This window comes from Heteronotia binoei, chromosome 4, assembly GCF_032191835.1.
Source record: "Heteronotia binoei isolate CCM8104 ecotype False Entrance Well chromosome 4, APGP_CSIRO_Hbin_v1, whole genome shotgun sequence".
NCBI lineage: Eukaryota > Metazoa > Chordata > Lepidosauria > Squamata > Gekkonidae > Heteronotia > Heteronotia binoei.
The window spans coordinates 24674039-24680651 of NC_083226.1; positions in this window are offsets into that span (position 1 = coordinate 24674039).

Sequence of the window (6613 nt, forward strand, 5' to 3'; positions counted from 1 at the left end):
TGACATATTTTGTACAGAACTGGAAAAAAATGCACTTTATTAATCACCAACGGATTCGTTTTTCTGTAGTATTTTCTGTAATGGTTTTTGGTTTTTATCAAACGGCAAAAAGCAATAAATGTTGAACAAAAGGTAGCATCTCCTTGTGTCTTTGCATATCGTTTCATCTTGCTTGAAGGCAGCGACTTTTGTTGTGGCGCTCTATAAGAAGAATATGATAGGGAAATTGTACCAAACAGCCTGTTCCTTCCCAAGTTTACTCAAAAGCAGGGGGGGGGTTCTTAGCAGAAATGCAATTCTGGCTGGTCTTGGCATCAAGGGTGTATGGCCTAATATGCAAATGAGTTCCTGCTGGACTTTTTCTACAAAAAAAGCCCTGCTCAAAAATAATTGAGCACATGACGCTGCCTTCTGGATCAGATTCCTGGTCAGTATTTTCTGCTCAGACTGGCAGCAGCTCTCTGGGGTCTTCAGTGGCTGTCCTTCACATCACCTCCTTCTGAGTCATAGGGTTGCCAGGTCTATGTTGGAAAATACCTGGAGATTTTGGGGATGGATCATAAGAATATAAGAGAAGCCATGTTGTATCAGGTCAGTGGTCCATCCAGTCCAAAACTCTGTACACACGGTGGCCAAAAAACCCCAAGTACCATCAGGAGGTCCATCAGTGGGGCCAGGACACTAGAAGTCCTCACACTGTTGCCCCTCCCAGAGCATCACTTGCCCCAGACAGCGTTCCAACAATACATTGTTGCTAATAGCCACTGATAGACCTCTGCACCATATGTTGATCTAATCCCCTCTTGAAACTGGCAATGCCCACGAGTTCTTGTATTGTGAGAAAGGGAGAAAAGTACTTCTTTCTCTACCTTCTCTATCCCATGCATAATCTTGTAAACTACTATGGTGTCACCCCGCAGTCAACGTTTCTCCAAGCTAAAGAGTCCCAAGCGCTTTAACCTTTCTTCATAGGGAATGTGTTCCAGGCCTTTAATCATTTTAGTTGCCCTTTTCTGCACTTTTTCTAACGCTGTAATATCTTTTTTGAGGTGCGGTGACCAGAATTGTACACAGTACTCCAAATGAGGCCTCACCATTGATTTATACACGGGTATTATGATACTCGCTGATTTGTTTTCAATTCCCTTCCTAATAATTCCCAGCATGGCGTTGGCCTTTTTTATTGCAATTACACACTGTTTTGACATTTTCAGTGAGTTATCTACTATGACCCCAAGATCTCTCTCTTGGTCAGTCTCCTCCAGTTCACACCCCATCAACTTGTATTTATCGTTAGGATTTTTGGCCCCAATGTGCATTACCTTGCACTTGGCCACGTTGAATCTCATTTGCCATGTTGATGCCCACTCACCCAGCCTCAACAGATCCCTTTGGAGTGTCTCACAATCCTCTCTGGTTCTCACCACCCTGAACAATTTAGTGTCATCCGCAAACTTGGCCACTTCACTTCCAGGAAAGCGAGTGTTTGAGGAAGGGAAGAGCCGCAGCATGGTACAATGCCATAGAGTCCACCCTTCAAAACAGCCAGTTTCTCCAGAGGAGCTAATCTCTGCCACCTGGAGATCAGTTGTAAAAGCGGGAGATCTCCAGGCCCCACCTGGAGGCTGATTATATAAAGACCAACAAAACTGTGGAAAATTAACGAATTATACTGTAAGTAAATTTATAAATATAAATTGATTATTCAGAAAACATTTCAAAAATCCATATCACTCCACACTTTACAACAGTTCATAAATATAAGGTTCAGTGTGCAAGGAATAAAGTTTTAAGTTATTTTCAGTTCATGTGTCTATTTCCGACTTAAAGCGCTTGAAGACCATTCGTCCAACTCCGCAGGTAAATTAAAGTGCCAGTGCCAAAAGTATTTCGCATGCAGTAAGTTCTGGTTTTTCAAGACTATTTCTTTCATTTTCAGAGATGTTGTACTAAAACCTTCATCTTTTGTGTAAGCTTTATATGCAGTGGGTAGCCAACAGCCTCCGACAGTAAAGCTGCCTATAGTACTGTTTCAGAAAATACCTTTGTTAAAGACACGTATCACTCATCACAACAAAATGAAATGCTTCATATAGCACTAGCCCTGGAGAAAACTGTTCTTCAACATAAAATTGCATGCAGGATTGTAGCCTGAATCTAGGAACAAAATTGCACTATAAGGAAAATTGTGTTATTTAAAGGTCTGATCATTTGCAGTGTAATTCTAAACAGTTACACCCATCTAAATCCATTGGTGTTAATGGGCTTAGAGCACTGTAAACTCTGTTTAGGATTGCATCACCAGTTTTAAGACATGTTGCTTACTCAATCTGCACGTCTTAACTCTGTAAAATGACCTATTTGGAGTAGCAATGCTTCTCATAAAGGCCAGAGCTGTAAAAGAATTATGAGTGCAAATTTAAAGCTCGCTTGAGTCTGCTGCTCAAGTTTGTATTTGTCAAGATTTTTAGTTCCTGGCTGTTAACCTATTTCTATAGGCATCCTTCAATTTCTTTCAGACTTCTAGCAGGCAAGAAGCCAACTTGGGTGAAGAACAATAGCAGGACCTGTTCAGACACCGTAATGTGTAAAGAAGGCTATTTTGCAGTGTGAAAAAGTGTCTTTCTTTCCAAATAGCTTGATGAGATAAATGTTTTCAGTTACTCAAATGGGACAAATGGCAAATTTTAGAAGCAAGTAAATAATACTAGAGCTTAGTTCGGAGAAAAACCTGAGTATCAAGAGCTCACCTTCCATTTTCCAGGAGATTAAAGAAAGTTGCTGAGATTGACAGTCTGCCAACACCATAACATTACTTTTACAAGGCTCAAGAACGGGCATGAGGGACCCTTTTTATAAATGTATTCATGCCCAACCGGTTCGTCATGTAGCTATAATTGTCTGCCAGCAAGATTGTTTTAGCAGCACCCAAGGTTAGAGTTTCAGCTTTTGGACAGATGAAAAGTTGTACTTTCCCCCACTTTCTATAAAATGTTGTTTGTTCTTTATAGAATAGCATTGGTGCCCTTTCGCTTATCATAAGCAATAAAAGATAAAAAGAACCCACCCACCCAATTTAAAAGATCCTGTGCAAACATAGTAATAATCTTAATTTTCACAGTGAGAAAGAAGATAAATGAGGGCAAGGAACTGAAGCCAAAGGCTTCGCTGAAGGCCTGGCTTATGCAAACACATGGCTGGCAAGCAGGAGTAGACCAGGTAGGTGGCTGCCTAGGGTGCCTTGCCTACAGGGGTGATGTTGGGTGCCCTCTCCCCCCACCCCACCACTCTTGCCTTCCTGGATCTGTGCAGACCTGGGAAGGCAAGAGTGGCCAGACAGTGTGTCAGCGTGTGCTCTCCTCCGAGCCCCCCTTCCCTTACAAGGGAAGGCGGGCTTAGAGGAGAGCATGCATCACCCCACCCTCACCTGTCTGGGCCAGGGGTGGGGCCTAGGGCGCCAGGAACTTTGGTGCCAGCTCTGTGCATACTGGAGAATGAAGTTATACAATAGTCCATTCCACATCAGAATACAGAGAGTGGAAACCAGCTCCCTGCAAACAGAAAACTTAGCTCAGCAAAGAGAAAGCTATTGCTTGCCTCTCTGCTGGTTTTCTACAGGCAGGGAACTTTTAAACACAGGGTCATCATGTGGCCTGTTGTAGTAACTCATCCTCTTAGCATATAAACATGAATTGAAGAGAGATGGAGGTCCAAGCATATGAGGCAGGTAGCCTAGAGAGAGCAGCAGAGATTGAGGGGGCAGTTGGGTGAGATAGCAGTGGGTGAAAGCTAATGCAAAGCAAAGCAAAGCAAGCAAAGCAAATTTTATTCTTATATCCCGCCCTCCCCCGCCAAAAGGCGGGCTCAGGGCGGCTCACAGACATGGCAAGCCATGATTTGGTTAAAACAGATACACAATGATTTAAATGGTACAGTTATAAATTAATTAAAGTTTTTAAAAATATAAAATATAAAAATATAAAAATAGATAGAAATAGGTGCTATACTTCTATCGGTCACAATTTACGCAATTATCATACATCAGTTCCAATTACACATGAGGTGGCTAAAATTACAATAATTAATCAGTTTGGTCTGGTCCTGTTTTAAATGCGAGCTGAAAAAGAGAGGTTTTGCAAGCCCTGCGGAACTGGTTCAAGTCCCGCAGGGCTCGCACCATCTCTGGAAGTTGGTTCCACCAACGAGGGGCCATTAGTGAAAAGGCTTGCTCCCGGGTTATCTCTTGGCCCAGGGATTTGTAGGAGGTTTTGGGAGCTGGATCTTAGTGCTCTCTGGGGAATATATGGGGAGAGGTGGTCCCTTAGGTAGGCAGGTCCTCGGCCATATAGGGCTTTAAAGGTGATAACCAGCACCTTATAGCGAACACGGTAGACGATCGGCAGCCAATGCAGATCCCGCAGCACAGGCCTGGACTGGAAAATGGGGACTGGAAAATGGGACTGGAAAATGGGGACTGGAAAACAGGTTGGGGCTATACTTCTGGTAAAGCAGCTCCACAATCTATGTATCTTTATCAATATTGTGTTGACATCATAAAACCCAAGGCTAAGTTGACTCAGTTAGCAAAGAGGTTTCCTCCACCCAACAAGCTCTCAGTGGAAGGAAGTCAATCAGCCAAGTCCTCTGGATAGAGTACTCCCAATGGCCCCAGTTATAGAATGGCTTTTGCCTTTAGCAGAATCATGGAAATCCTCTAGTACAGCAAGCTAACAGCATAGGGTTGCCGACCTCCAGTTAATGACTGGAGATCTCCCAGTAATAGCTATCAGTTCACCCAAACAAAATGGTTGCTTTGGAAGGTGGACTCTATGGCACTATACCCCATTGAAGTCCTTCCCTTTTCCAAACTTTGTCTTCAGGCTCCACCCCCAAAATCTCCAGGTATTTTCCATTCCAGAGCTGGCAACCTTCTGTAGCACTTTAATCTGTTTTCTGTTCCCATGTAGTTCTAGGGTTTTTTAAAACATGTAATAAAAATGGCTGTTCATGTCAGATCTCAGAAGCTAAGCAGCGCCTACCCTGGCAAGTACTTGGATGGGAGACTTCCAAGGAATGCAGAGGCAGCCAATTGCAAGCCACCTCTCTGAATGTCCAAGCCCCACTAGAGGTCACCAGAAGTCAAACATGACTTCCAGGTATGCATACACTGATATGCACATATGTACACATGCGTGTACACAAATAGTCACAAAAGAAATTAAAATGGCTGTTCTCCCACACAACTGATATTGAAACTAAATTCTTTCTCCCTCCTCCAGTGGTCTTCAAAGACCTGCCAGTTCACCAGTGGCAGCCAGGCAGCAAATTAATTGATGGGGAGTTTGGCTGTTAGCAACCTGTTTGTGGGGATTTTCAGGAAAAGATAACTTTAGGCTGCCAAACAACAGGAGGGTTGTGGATATGGGGGGGCAGTGCAATGCCAGCTGCAGAACTGCATTGCTTCCAGTAAAGAAAAAATTATATAGGTAACTCCAGGAATCACTGGAAACTTCATGGTAGAGCTATCCTATGGAGAGCCAGTTTGGTGTAGTGGTTAAGCGTGCAGATTCTTATCTGGGAGAACCGGGTTTGATTCCCCACTCCTCCACCTGCATCTGCTGGAATGGCCTTGGGTCAGTCATAGCTCTTGCAGAGTTGGCCTTGAAAGGGCAGCTGCTGTAAGAGCGCTCTCAGCCCCACCCGCCTCACAGGGTGTCTGTTGTGGGGGGAGAAGATATAGGAGATTGTAAGTAACTCTAAGTCTCTGATTCAGAGAGAAGGGTGGGGTATAAATCTGCAGTCTTCTTCTTCTATGTCACTTCCAGGTTTTTTTGGGTTTGTTTGGCTTTTTTACCAAAAATGCCCTGCACACAGCACTGCTGGGTTTTGAAATTTGTCTCCTGCCACTACTCAGAGTGGCAGCAGGCAACAGTCTACTTGCAGCCACAAGAAGCAGAAATCAGCTGGGAGTCAGCATTAGGGTTGCCAATCCCCAGGTGGGGGCAGGGGATCCCCCGGTTTGGAGGCCCTCCCCCCACTTCAAGGTCATCAGAAAGCGGGGGGAGGGGAGGGAAATGTCTGCTGGGAACTCTCTTATTCCCTGGAGATTTATTCCCATAGAAAATCATGGAGAATTGATCCGTGGATATCTGGGGCTCTGGGGGGGCTGTTTTTGGGGGTAGAGGCACCAAATTTTCAGTATAGCATCTAGTGCCTCTCCCAAAAATACCCCCCAAGTTTCAAAATGATTGGACCATGGGGTCCAATTCTATGAGCCCCAAAAGAAGGTGCCCCTATCCTTCATTATTTCCTAGAAGGAAGGCATTGCAAAGGTGTGCCGTCCCTTTAAATGTGATGGCCAGAACTCCCTTTGGAGTTCAATTATGCTTGCCACAGCCTTGATCTTGGCTCCATCCCCAAAGTCCCCAGATATTTCTTGAATTGGAGTTGGCAACCCTAGTCAGCATCTTGATTCCTGGTGAGGAAATTTTGTTCTGTATCCAGCAAAGTGTTTGGGGGCAGGGATTAGGAGCGGACTTTCAGGTGATCATACAGAAAGAAGTCAGGTTCTTCTCATCTCCTACCCTGGAAACTTTTGATGACATTTGCTAGG